This window comes from Prenolepis imparis, unplaced genomic scaffold (genome assembly GCF_030444845.1).
Source record: "Prenolepis imparis isolate NDT839.2.m4 unplaced genomic scaffold, iyPreImpa1.0 SCAF_15, whole genome shotgun sequence".
Taxonomy (NCBI): domain Eukaryota; kingdom Metazoa; phylum Arthropoda; class Insecta; order Hymenoptera; family Formicidae; genus Prenolepis; species Prenolepis imparis.
The window spans coordinates 2,407,600-2,422,404 of record NW_028141173.1 but is presented as its reverse complement, the minus strand read 5'-3'; the positions used below and the strand labels follow the sequence as shown (position 1 = coordinate 2,422,404).

The 14,805-nt window shown below is 41.9% G+C and overlaps 1 protein-coding gene across 1 annotated transcript in view; it reads left to right on the top strand.

Annotated features, from left to right (window-relative positions):
- LOC145946208 (uncharacterized) overlaps window positions 1-14,805 on the top strand; it is a 327,696-nt gene that overhangs the window by 59,792 nt on the left and 253,099 nt on the right. Inside the window, exon 3 of the mRNA XM_083055734.1 lies at window positions 2,346-2,532. The gene's annotated coding sequence lies outside the window, so the exon portion shown is untranslated. The remainder of the gene's footprint in view (window positions 1-2,345; window positions 2,533-14,805) is intronic.

Here is a 14,805-nt window from a genome sequence, read left to right as displayed (position 1 = left end):
GTCCCGTTCCCCGTCAACCCGAATATCGATACAATGACTCGAGTAAAGATATACATACATATACGTGCAGGTGTTACCCGGGGCTGACGGAAATTAAATTCGCTCTCTTTGAAACTCTTGGCGTAAGGACTCGTCGCGTGTTTTACATGCACGCATTACGTTACGCATTAGTAATAATCGAATAAATTTCTCCGACCTTTTTCGTCCCGCCAGAAATACGTCCGAGTCGTTCGAAATTTATTTTTATCGACGCCAACATCTCAGGAACCTTCGCATCGCGATTTAATGCGCGTTTCAACGGCAGCGACTTACTTTCGTATCTATCGTGATCTATAAAAAAAAGTGCGTGGAATGCACGAAAGAAATCACGCAAAGCATTATTTCACGCAACGTTGAGATTTAAATTAACACGTTCCATGCTATTTCCATAGTTTTGTATATACATATACCTTACCATATTTATATAAGATTGCGGAAATCATTAGTCTCGAGAAAACAAAGTAACGTTGATGAAATGCTCTACGGGACAAAACTTGGACGAATAAAAGAAGTAAATCCACAAAGAAGCAAATCTACATGATTTAAAAATGTAAAATGAAAAGAAAAAGTCAAATCCGAACCATGATGGTTAGATGGATATAAATACATGTACTTATTCAAACATACCATACATTCTTTATTATTTTTTATATATCTTATTTTTTCTATATCTCACATTTAATGAATAAATATTGTCATACAATTCTTTGATAATAATTACTACAACGAATTGACAATGAACAAAACAACAGTCTTGACATATGAAACTTGAGACAAGAGAATATCTTAAAAAAACAGATCCCATAATCCCATATGATATTGTCAGACATACATGAATTTACAAAGTACCTCACGATAAAATGTTAAGGTTTTTAAATAATGAAAATATCAAATTATGAACAAAAAGATCGGCGACAGGGAGTCGAGAGCGGCATTTCATTCTTCGAAAGAAATCATGAATGATCATCGAGAAAGAACCGTAATCTGCGGAAAGCGAATCTATTAAGCGCGCGTGCGCGCGCGTTGTTTTTCCGCCGAGTATAACGTAATAATAACGGGTCGATCGGTATCGCGATTATGGATCGCCGATTGACAGAGGGTCGTTAGACACGATCGGCGCGGAGACGCGCGTGCGGCGCCGCGTCGACGCACAGGTGTAACCCCGGGTTAACGACACCTGCGGCGGGAGAAGAGGAGCGCTCCAGACCGAGAAATTATGGCGCGAGTTGCTGCAACAACACACTCGCGTGTGTAATATTTATTGCGCGCGCGAGTCTATTATCGTCGTATAATTTATTCCTCGTTTTTTTCTTCTGACGCTCGCTAATCGCGCGATATCTGTATTGAATCTGCGCGATAGCTTGATGACAGTTTATTCTTGTTGTCATTGCGAGGTTTTGCCTTGAAGTCTTACTAAAAGTGACGACCGATTTGATTTCGATTATTGTTTTGCACATCTTTTGCTTAATTCGTTGTCGTAATTTTTTGCGCGTGAAAATAGAAGTTAAATATATCTGGAATAATTGCAAAAAAATTTACAGTAGTAGTAGAAGTTTTAATATTATTATTTTTTAATAAAATTTCTCAAGAACAAATAAGAGTATTTATAGCAATGATAGCTTAATATTACATAAATACAGAAAGAAAAGGGAAGAATAATAATGATAGTATAATTATGATAAATGTAATTAAATATAATAACAGAAAATATAAAAAAATAACATAATGAAAAGAGAAAGCGCATAAGGTTCTGAGCGCAATAAAAGCAGATAATAGTCCAGGCTATAAGTTTTTCGAGTAATTAGAGCGTTGATGATCGAGCAAGAGCATCATAATCTTTCTTTGCGCAAAGCTTCACGCTACAATCGTAATAGACATAATCTGTAGAACAACCGGAAACGTGAATTGATGCCGATAGTTGCGCCAATCGGTCACGTTTCACAAAAGGAAGGTAAGAGCGACGTTGAATCATCAAGTATAGAGATACAAAACGCTCGCTCGCGTGAATTAAGACGTGTATCCGCGATCGAGATGAATCGCTAGGCGGAATCTAACGAACGTCGAAGACGCTATGAGTGGACAATTCGAGGAATGTCGACGTGTCTTAAATTGGCGTGAAATCTACGACCGTAAATAAAGGAACGTGTCAAGTTTCCATTAACGATGCCATTTTTGGCGACAGTCTTAAACAGCAATTTTATTTCACGCGTCGCGTCTTGCGAAAAAGCAGTTTCATAAGCATATACATATAATATATATCTAAATCTAATGTGTCTAACATAAATGTCTAAAATTTCTGATTCTAGAGAGATTCGTCAATTGAGAAGATTTTTGCGTTAGTCGTTACTCTTGGTTAACGGGAGATACAAGATAGCGACAAAGAACACGTCGGGGAATTATACTTGTTCGACGGACTACTCAATTTCCTGTCTGCAAAATGACTCGGCGGATTCGATTCTTTCCGAGGGATTCAACTCGTTTTCATCATTGCTGGTGAGTCAATAGAACTGAGGTATTATATTGGATAAGGCGTATTCTGGAGCTAAAATGACATTTTCAATGAAGCTTCAAAGCCATTTCACTCGTTTAACGTGAAGAGTAAAATTGCGGAATCAGAAATGTTGAGATAGTAGATACTTTTATTTTTGTAAATCCGGATATTATGCGTTATTATTCTTGTACCATTTGGTTTTTAGCGTACTTAGTTTATTAATTTGTATTAAAAAGAGAAGTATCTAAAAAATGCGAGCATTTTCACGTAAAGTTATGCGTATAGATGATGGATTAATTTATGCGGGACACTTTATACTCGATATAATTTTCTCGACAACTTTGATTCGCAGTTTTAACTCGAACCGTAAAAATAGGAGAATAGGAGTTTAAAAACCCATCTACGCAAAGGCGTCGAAGCGAATTTTAAACTTGATTCGAGCCTTCTTCCGGTCGAATTAATGGAATTTCGTCGTTTGCGGACGACAGCGGAAAATTCGAGATAGTTTTGAGCGAAACAAAACGGAACGTCCGCGTTTCGATTCGCGGTTTGCCGGATGACAGAAAGCGCGAGATTGAACTCGTCAATTAACGCCGTGCAAGGAGGAAATAATATTACGAGTATCCATTATAAAGTATAAAGCGTGGAATGGAAATCAACATCATGTTCCATTTCGCTACTTAGTTGGTTTTCGTGAGGCGGACGAAATTGTAAACTCCTTCGTTCTGGGCTAACACAATTAATCCTCAAGAAAAACGATTATTTATATAAATAACAATTTACGCGATAAATTGAACTAAATTAAATTCTTTGTAAGATTTATCGATTATTTTAAGGCAGACACGCAGGTACAGAAAATACTCTCGTCTACGGTTTTTCTATTTGAACGAAAACGAAATTTGTTGAATTAACTTTCAAGTAACGAAACGACTTTGAATTCCATTATTGAAGGGAAATCTTTTTACCAGATTTATATGGATTTTTCTCGATTCTTGTGGCTTATCTCGCTATTAAATATCGGCGATCGCGATTATCTCGCGTCTCTCGTCGACGATGAAATCTCCCGCGAGTGCGCCTCCTGCATCTGACGCTGTCGAGCGCTTTTCAATTGCGACTCGACTCTCGATAGGCCGCATGTGACGCGCGAGCGTGTGTTCTCTTTGTGCGAGGAAAAGCTTCACGAGCTTTTGCGTTTGACGTTTCGCGTCAACCGTTGTCTATCAATCGAGGCTTTGAACGCGCGCTGTCGATTCTCCTCCCCCCGGAGGGAGGAGGGGGGCCGATTATGCGGGAAAATTTTTTTACGGAAAACCGCGAACGCGCGCGAGAGAGCGCCGTAAAAATTCGCGACCGTATCTATCGCGGTAAAAAAAAAAGCATCGGAGGATCGATCGCGATGCGATCGGGAAGGGACAAACGTATATGTACATACATATGTAACGCGCGTATATAAAAAGCCAACACAATATTCGTGGTGTTGGACATTGTATATTACTCCGCGCGATACATTCGCCGTTGATTTACCGGCAATAAACGCCACTCTCTCCCGATTAATTATCGCAGATCGCGGCGACGCGGAAAAAGAATCGCAGCCGATTCTTCGGCGCGGCTATATAATTCCCCGGAAAATGGCGATAATTTTTCCCCCGAGTAATTACTAAGTAAGGAGAACCCTGGCCGGTTTCTCTCTCTCTCTTTCTCATCCACGATCGCGATTCGCGATTATAACAAATGGCGCGGTGTGTTTTATATCGGGCGAAATATATATATAAATCGCGACTATCTCTCTTTCTCGCGTATACATATCTTCCGGCACGCGCGAAATAAAAACGGCCGCGAGACGTGTTCGGCCACGTCACCAGATAATCGTGAATTATCTACAGCTCGACAGAATGCACGCGGATAGAAGTTGCCGCGGTTCTCGCGTGCGCGCGCCAAGTTATCTAGATGATTATCTGCGCCGCTTTATCGGTAATTTATCTGGGCAGGCATTAGTTTTTGCTTGACGATGGCGTGCACCCCAGGCCAGCCTTCGCGGGCCTAAATTATTCATTATATGGAGCAATCCCCGTGTATACGTATACACACGCGCGCACGTGTATGTATAAGTCCGCTCCGCGTTCTCAAGCCTGCACTTGTCCTTACGAGGTCTGACGTTTATTAATTGCACTGGCCAATCACGACTCCTGTGCCTCGGACAATCGATCGATCGTCCACCACTGACGTAATAAAACTCCTAATAACGCGTAAAATACCTTGTTGTACTCGATACAGCTACATTTTCCCATATTAATTTTTTTTTTTGTAAATTGCTTATATAATTTTATATAAAGAAATAGATATCATAAAAATTGATTAAAATATCTTCTTTAAATAATTATTTTTATGTCAGTTTTGATTAAATTATTTAACTGAAAAATTACTTTATTCTAAAAGTACTTATATTTAATAGACAAAAGTATAATAATTAAGAGTTAAATTGCTTACCATCGACGGGATCGCGCGTCTGTCTGAATAACGCGAAATCAATTTAGATCGCTCGGTTTTTAGCGTCGGGAAGTTAAGATCGTCCTCCTTCTACGGTTTAACGAGAACGTCCCAGAATGTGTTTGCGGCAAAGGTGTAATGGTGTAACGCATACGCAGCCTACACATACACACGCACCCCGGACGCCCTCGTAAAAGAAATATATCGCTCCCATGATCTACCGGCGTCGCGGAAGATAATTATTCACGTTTAGATAACGAACGGCCGGCGATGATATCGAGCGGAGGCGTCCATTAGCGGGGCTAAGCGTCGGCTTGGGCAGAGGTGTATCTATTTATCATCAGATAACGCGGCCGGGAATTATCTCGAAAACTCGACTCGTATATATACATATAGCTGGATCGCGCGCTCGCGTGCTAAGATCTCCCCATTCTTCGTCAAAGATCTCATTTTTAGAAGATGTCGTTTTTTACAACTGCGTTGTTAATTGAATACCGTATTCCTTAATACTCATAATGTTACGAAGTTTGTTATGAATATTTTTGACGTCGAAATTTAAACGCTGAAAACTTTAGGAATTATTCTTTATTTGTCTAACGAAATAAAGCACAGTGATTGTTTGATCTCATCTTAGGTGTAATCAAACTGCTAAGTTAATAGTCAATTAAGAGATAAGTAAATGACTTATTAATTCACGCAATATTTTCTTATAAAATAAATTTTTTTTTCAAAATCTTTTTTAATCAAAATTTTAATCAAATTACTCGTTATTTAAAAATCTCTCAGATTTTATTTACAAATTTGAAGAAAATTCGAGTAATGCTTAATTTAAATTTTAATTCTGGTTTGTATTCCGTATAGTCGATGATATGCTTAACAAGACGGAAAAAAATATACTTTGATCTTGGTCGAGATCGTTAATTAAGAGGAATTTTTCTTGTCTTCTCTTAAAAGAAGAGGCAGGTTACATCGAGGAAAGCCGAGTGTCTCCTCTCGCGCGCGTCCCGCCCTTTTCTTTCTTTCCTTTTGCACATCAAGCTGTTTCCCGAATTCCGAACACGAGGACCTGTCGTCGTCGATTAGTCGCATTGTCTCACGACCCTTGGCGCCTGCTTTCCTCACTGAAGTGGTGCACTTTTTTCCTGCAAGTTACCAACTAGCAGAAGAGAAACAGGCGGGGCAAGAGGGGGAGGAGGAGGAGGGAAGGTTCGCCAGACGCCGGCGGTTTTGCTTTGCCGCAAAAGGGGCCCCGTGATTTAAGATCTAACCCTAAACTCGTGTTTCGCCACGTTTCGTCTACTCTCCTCCTTCTGCTCCTCCGCGTTCCTCTTTTTTATTGCAGCCCCTTGTCGCGAAACCCCGAGGACAATGGATTTTGCACCTTGCGCGACCACCATTACCGTCGCCCTTTCTGATTTTCTTCATTCTTCTCTTCCTTTCTGTTCCGTTTCCCTCGTGGGGGGTATACTGATTGTAAAATACGAACCGGGTGGTTTACGAGGACGCGGCTTGTTTACGTTCGCCGCAAAGATGTCCGATCGTTCTTCTCTTTCTCGAGTGGCCATCCATTGTCCTCGTGATTCGAGGACAAATCCTGCGGTGAAACCTGAAGCGGCAGATCCGTAATTAGATCGATTGCGTTACGCGATTATTCTGCAGTCAGATTTAAATCCCAAAGATTATCGCGCTAGTAATATGTCGCTATGTTTTGTGACTATATATTATGCATCAAAAATATATATACATAATTAATTATTATTTAAATGTAATAATGTAATATAATAAGGAAGTATTTTCGTTTGTCATTATGTAGATGCAACTTTTCAGCGAGATATGCGCGTTTAATAAAGAAATAAAGCCGTTGTTTATATATAGCCTGTAATATTTATTGTGATCGGTAACGATTAAAACAGAATGCATAGTCATATAATAGCATAGCCGATTTGTTTTTTTTTTTCTTGTTTTCAAATCGATACGTATTTCCATAAATACTTTGATGACGCGTGCCTTGTAATTCAATTATTAATCCGATAATGATCTAATATCAGGCACGCGAGCAATAATTGCAATAAATTATAGCGACAAGAGTCCAAGGTTTTCTCTTCTACACAGCTCTTAGGCATCTCGAAATCTGCGAAAATATCAAGTGTAAAAATAAAGCTTTACTTTGCCTTCTCGGGCGCGATGTATGAAGTTTATCGCTATTTCCGGCTCAACTATCACAAGTTGCACTCAAGCGCTTTCTGGTTCTTTAAGAGTCTCATTTATATATATATGTATTTGAAAATAACAGGATTGCTAAGAAAAATCGCGGAATCGCCTCCGTGAATGCGGCTGGGCCTCTTTAAAAAAAATATATAATATATATATATATATATATATGTATACGCTGTTCGTGTAATATATCGTCCTCTCACGGAAACCTTGCGCCCGCTTCCGGCGTGGAAGCTAACCGATTATATATTCGCGGCGCGGAGAAGGACGAAGTTCGAGAGAGAGAATCAGCCGTTTAAACACGAGAGCGGGTGAGCTTCCACCCGGGGCTTGTCCAGTGGCCGGGATCACGCTAACCCCTCGTTAAGTCATAACTTACCCCCTCCGACACTGTACACGCGGGGGCACTTCACGTGTAACGCGGCCTCTTATCCCACGCGGGCGCGCTCTTATTTATATTCCCTCGTAGACCAGCTAACTCCGGGACGCTGTGTACGCGAGAGATAATTAAATATTAATTAAAAGCGCTACGAATTACAAACGTTCGCGGTATACTCGAGTATCGCGGAACTCTCGATTAGAAATTGTCGTTCTTTCGGTAAGTAAGTCCAGAATTTTCTTCTGTATCGAAAGGAAATATTAATTAAGCCTTACTTTATTTTAAATTATTTTCGACACACCGGTCCACGCTCGCCTTTTAATAAGGAGGTGGTCCGTTTCCGCCCGTTTTTTTCTCCGTGCGAATTCTCGAGCCTTACCTGGACATCTGGCTGGCATAGCCTGATGTTCTAGCTTCGAAAATTGCTCGCTTCTATTCTCGCCGGCAGATCTATGGGAAACTGAAATAAATTCGACGCGCTTCATTAAGAGAGGGGACGATTTAAGGATCTTTTTCATTTACTTAAAATATTGTATCGACAATCTACGAAGGCATCGTGCACCGGTGCACGAGGATTTTTTGCAACTATACCTTTTATGTACCGGAACACGATCGCGTAAGACTCTCTCGCGCATTCACCCCCCTCGGCGTGAAAAGTTTTACAACCGGTCGGTGGCGAGGCGCATTTAAATTGCGGAATTACGTAATTACCGGCGGTGGTATTGTTCGGCGCGGACGCTTACCGGAAATCTGGGTATCGCTTCAGTTATATCTATTTCACGCGTTGCGAGCGTTCGACCGCGCGCGCTTATGGTAATAAGGCGCGTTTAACGATACGACGGAGAGGAAATTGCATGAGAACGCAAAGAGTCGGCGAGGAGGGCGAGTAGCTCGAGACGCGACGAGCGCGAATATCTTCATTATCGCCGATTCCTGGCATAATTAACGCCCGAGGAGGCTCACCACGTGACGATTGATCAGAAAGTGAAGAATGCACGTTTATCTGGTAAATTATTATTCTCGTATACAAGTGATTATTGTTTAAACGATTCTTGTACATGTATATATTTGTTAGATCCCCGCTTATTTTATATTCTTCCCAGTATTCTGGATTCTATCGTCGATCGTGCCCCAACTTTCGAGGCGTGCGAAAACCTATCCGAGGGTACCCGTGCCCTTCCTCGTGATTTCCTTTCTTTATTTTTTCCTTCGACGGGCTCTTGGACGAGATCGAAAGTGCCCGGGTCCTCCTTCTTTCGTTCTCTCTCTCTCTTCCTCTCTATTATTCGTTTCTTATTCTTTCGAGGTATTCGACCGAGCGCGAGAGAAAAATCAAGAGTACGAAAGCGAGAAAAAGAGGGAGAAAGACTTTAACAAGAATTTCGCTTCGAGCGCGCGAGGAATCGACGAGAGGAGATGGGACAGAGAAAAAGAGAGAGAGGATGCGGAGACGCCCCAAGAAAAGAGCTCTCGTTCTCTCCCTCCCACACGCGGCCGGGGTGGCTAACCCATCATTATCGACAATTTATCAATAGCCAATAATATTATATTAAAGCGGCGGGCCGCGGTTCTTTGCAGTGGCGTGGAAACCGCGGATCGAATTCGCGCGTTCCCTCGTCGTGCTAGAAATCCCCCGGTTCCCCATTCGGTCCTTCCCCCCTCGATCTCCCCCGCGTATAGATTCGGCCGCCGCCAATGCGATGTATTTATGCCGGCTCGATCATAATGTTTATGTTAGCTGGCGGTCGGGAGAGCAAGGAAAAAAAAAGAAAGAAAAGAGGGGGAGAGAGACCCTTTAATCAGATCGCAGGTGGGAGGGCGCGAGAACTCGAGCCGCGCGATATTACTCGCGTGTTATATCGAGACCGCGCGCTCATCTCTTTCTCTGTCTCGGTTTCTCTCTTTTTCTACCCTCTCGTCAATTGTGTCCCGACATGTCGAGCGTAATCTCATTAATCCGGCCGTGCGAAGGCGATGCCATTTTCGACTCTTTCAGAAGAGATTCAGAAAGAGTCTGTTCAACTTCTTCTCCCTCGCCGTTTATCAAAAGACAAGTTTGTTTTCAATTATATCTAGATCTTAAAAGATAAATGTATCTCTTGCATCATTTGATAATTAAATTATTTTAATAAGACATGACACTTCTCTACGAAGGCGCGACTCTACGCACAACGAGATGCGTTTACCGCATCTTCGGATTTCCTTCTGGAAGAGGTGTAAGAGCGCTCGCGAAATAAGGAAGCCGCGAAAGAAATTGCCTCGCGCTCCTATCGCGCGAGGACAGGAAGGAGGAGGATATTATTACCCGCGCAAAGCAGGCGAAAGAAGAAAGACGGCAGGGGTGAAAACCAGGGGAAAGGGGAGGGAAGGTGATACAAAAATGAGTCGGTTAACTCTCTCCGGCACGCCTCGACAGTATTCCGCAGTCATTACGATATTTACCGAAGTCTTAAAGCGCCAGCCCCGTATTCCTTAAACGGCCCCGGCGTATAATATGCAAAGACGATCTCCTCCATCCACTCATCTCATCGCTTATGTTTGCCCAGTCGCGAGAGTTTTTAACCTCGATTATCCACCCTTCCCGTCTCGTGTCGTCCATCCCTCCTTCTTCCGCGATTTCGTCGCGATAGAAGCCGCGCCGAAGGAAGAGGCTTCCTTCCCTCGCTTCGAAATTACAAGGGGGATAATGCTATTTCACTTCTGGCTAATTACGACGCACGGAAGACGTCTCTCGTATGAATATTCAGCTAGTTGGGACGTAAGGCAAGGAACGTAAATCTTCCCCGGAATTGACCCTTCCGCGACTTTATGTCCTTTGTACGTATCTTTCGTTAGAAAACTGACATAATTTGCCAATCTGTCTTTACTATTTTTTTTACAACAAAATTCCATTTGCACTTTGATTTATTTATCACAAATTTATCTCCACATTTATCTTGTATGCCTGCCAATTAAAATGCCTCGATTGTTCGCTTTGCTACCCTCGGTAGGAATATTGATTTTATTAGAAACAGTTTCGCGGAGAATCTTGCTTTTAATAATAAAAGTCTCATCTTCGAACGAGAATACAAGTAATTCGGTATTGTTTTGCAATATTAACAGCATACGCGTGTCCACACCGTTTATCGGTATGGGTGCAATCTCGCGAACACGCTTCCGATATCTCCGAGAGACAGAGGAAGAGAGAGAGAGAGAAAGAAAGAGGAGGATACACGCGGTGGAGAAGATAGGAACGCGCGCGCGGTGTATCTCTCTCTCGGTGCCTTAATTTACAAGAGCGATCGCGATCGCGGAGATAGCCGGGGCCTTGTCGGGGATATAATTTAGCGGTAGTCCGCTTCTATACACGATCTCCCCAATCAACCACTTAAGCCGACGATGTATTTACGAGGTGTTCTGTAATTTTCTCTAATTCGACGCGACTCTTCTTCCACGGCCACCGCGATGATTGCCGCAGCGGTATCGTCGTAATCGGCTAACAATAAGATGCGACCGGATATGACGAGTCCTGATCCGAGTGTTCGTTCGCGTTGCAAGTCGGTTTGTACTAATATGTATAAAATAATTACTCGCTAGAAAAATCTGAAATTTTTAAGAATTTAGTTTTTTTTGTATATATGTACACATAAAAAAAATTTTCTTATTAAATTTTATCTGAAAAATACTTTCGAAAGGATTTATCAGATTTTTTACTGTTATTTTATTCTACGAAACATTTAGAATAATCTGTATAAATGATCTCGTTGATGTCACAAAGATATAGAGCAGCATTTTTGGGAGATCCTGGCCACAGCAGCCGGTCTTTCCTAAACGCTTTCTGGCCGATTATGGTTTATGGGTGCCCATGACGGGACGCGGGAGATGATTTAGTGCGGGATAATCAATCTTCATTCGTTCGTCCCGTTAACTATCATTTCGCGACTTCCGCAACTTTATTACGTCCGCTCGCTCAATCTCCGCGTGCGGTGACTTTATTAGATTTGCGAAATATCGTCGATAACTTCAGAATCGAGAAATTAATTTTTTGAAGAAACAATTTAAAAAATAAAAAGTTAATAAATTTTTTTTAATGAAAAATTTTATAAGGAAGTTTAATTTTATAGAAAGTTAAAAATAATAAAAATATAAGATTATAAATTTAAATAGTTTATTGTGCCGGTCTTTAATTATTATTCATTTGTCTCGTTGCAATTACGATGCATAACAATGCATCATCATAAAGTTGATTGAAATCAATCGATCTTCGTCTCTCTTTCGAAAGAGACAGAGTCTAATAGCAGATTTCTTAAGAAAATAATAATTAGCCAATTATAAAAATAATTAATATCGTATTATTTAATTAAATTAATGCTCCTTAATATTAACTCTTTATGCACACTCTTTATGCCAAGTGACATCTTTTCCCACGAAGATGGTAAATCGTGTTGGCTCCGCTCTTATCCCTCTCTCTCTCTCTTTCTCTCTACATAATCGATGCCGACGAGAAACGTGTGTTTCTCGTCGGTCCGATCGGCGCGATATCCGGATGCATCTCGGGCGAGGCGGACTGGTAGACCGCGTGTCTGAAAGGATGCTAACTAGATGCTCGACCCCGAAAAGGGGGCCCCGATAGCAGCCGATCTCCCTTCCACTCCTCTCCTTTTCTCTCTCTCTCTCTTTCTCTCTGCAGTTTCTCTCGCGACCGGCTCGGGGCCCCTGCAGGAGAGATTAAAAAGTTAATGGGGGGCGTGCTGTGGGGGCGTGCAGCGTGTACGTGGTGCCGGGATTTATGTCTGCACCACCGAGATATCGTTCCGCTCGAACGCCAATAGGCACTGCGTCGTTCTAAATCTCTCCCTCGTGCTCCACGGAGGTGCTTCTCCCCCTGCCGACCCCGCTCGACCCTCTGATGCACTCTTCGTCCCCCCCATCCCTCGAGTAAGATTCGGAGCACGCCTTTATTCGCCTCATTCGATCGAGACGAATTAACGATCGCTGCAGCCGGCGTTATTGGTTGTACGTGGTGTATTGTAGATCGAGAAGTATCGAGGGCTCTCTCCGGACCGAGGAGGATCGATATCGTTTCGTCGTAAGACTGGAAGACGGTTCTGGTATATAAGATTATTCGCAAGATATACCAAGTGTCAATATCTCGAATGCATCGCGACAGAAACGTCAGTTATACTTAAGCCCACTTTAGGCGAACTATAATTTGAAACACAAATCTACTTATAATTCTATGCATCGTGTTGATTTATATTTTATGTATGTGTGTATTTCTTTTTCTTCAAATGTTTTCGTATAAAATTATTATGAAAAAAAAATTCCGTTCCAAATTTAATCAAAAATTGTAGATTGTCTATAGAAAGTCAGCTTTAAAAGCAGAAATTACGGCGTATTACATATCTAAATTCGACTTTGTTCCGGATAGAGATTCTTGAATCTCCATCTGAATCTTTACGGACGCACAAGATGTTATCCAGCTCACGCTACGATGATAAAGAAACATTTTATGCGCGAGAGGATTGTTCGTGGGAACTCTCTTTTTCTCTCTCTGCGGTCGGATGTTTTCAATGGAGATAATTTTGGATATAATCCAGATTCGCAAAGAAATCCTACCAGAGAGAGAGTTCGAGAAACGAGATGCGAGAGCTCGCGATACACCTCGGCGCGATGATGCATCTCGCAGTCTCCGGAGATGGCTTCCGGGGTTTTTCGCGGTCACGATTCCCCTTTCGCGATGCATGAGAGATCGATCTCGCCACCGCGGCCATTCTCCGGGCATTTCTACGAAGAGAAACCGTTCTCTCTCTTTGAGGTCGGGTCGAAAAAAAAAAAAATAAAAAAAAATAGAAAGGCCGCGCAACTAGTCGAGACCACTTAGGATCTTTCTCCCCGCCCTGCGATCTCCTCAGCTTCCGTCCTTCTCTTCGCCGATATTGGTACGCAACCCCTCGTTTCCATTTTTTTCCCATTTTAATTGCCGATAATTTATACTATATATATATATACGGGGGAAATATTAGATTCGTGCGAAACCGTATTAAAGGAGGCAGCGCGTTCTAAGGAACGGAAGGAGGCAGCAGGAAGGGAAGAGAAAAAGGGGCGAAAGGGGGAGAGGGGTTTCATCGACCGGAGGGGTGGAGGTCTCGGAGGCCTGTAATTATTGCCAAATATGAAAACTGCAACCCATAAGATTAATTTTTGCGCGAGATTGATGCCGCGGGATCGAAGGGTATCGGCTGCGGCGGGAAGGGGACACAAGCTGGTCCATCTCCTCCGTCTTTCTCTCTGCTTTCCTCCCTTTAAACCCCTCGCCGTTCTCCTTGCCGATCCCTCGACTGGGCTCTCGCGAGACCTTCCCGACTCCTTTCCTCCTTGAGGCAATCGAATCCGCCTCTTTTAACGAGATTCCTCTAGCCTTTCGTCACTCATATTAAGAATAATAATATGTATCTGCCAATATAAATGCCAAATTACGGGCCTGAGTTTCGCGGAAAATCATAATTAATTTAATCGTGTTAAGAAATATCGCGAGTCATAATGAAACATAATTAACAAAGATGGAAAAATTGACGACGCGCGCAAATATTTCTTTTTTTTTTTTTTTTAATTACGTACAACCTGAAGTATATTTTAAACTTTGAATGGGTTGTGCGTGAAGTGCATCGTCCATCGCATTTAATGGCCGGCCTTCTCGCGCCGCAAATACGTTCGAGAATTATACGCGTTAATCGATCACGTCGAGAAATCGAGAGGTAATACCGAAATGTAAAGGCGGATCTCGTCCCGCATTACCGGCTTTAATTACGAGAACCGTGAGAATTTCGACGAGGAAGCGGAGCCGAACGGAGATTGAAGTTTGCAAAGTTTTGCGAAAGCGCGAAAGATCGCGTATCGACGTAATGAGCTTTCGGTGATGAACTTTTTGCAGGCGAGACCCGACGGTTTTGGCCTCGACTTTTAATGAATAAATGTGTTTGCCTTGTACTTATTATACACCCATGTATGTCAACAATTTTTACATAAATCTTTTCCTTAACAGAATTGGAATTTTCAATGAATAATTTTTAATCGTGAAATAAACATGATTAAATGACATCATTTGTAGGCCTTACAATATATATAGTTGTAATTACGATATATAGATTACTTTTATCGTATTCGAGTGTCGACAGTACAAATGTTGTTTACTTTCACGGAAAGCGATCAATTA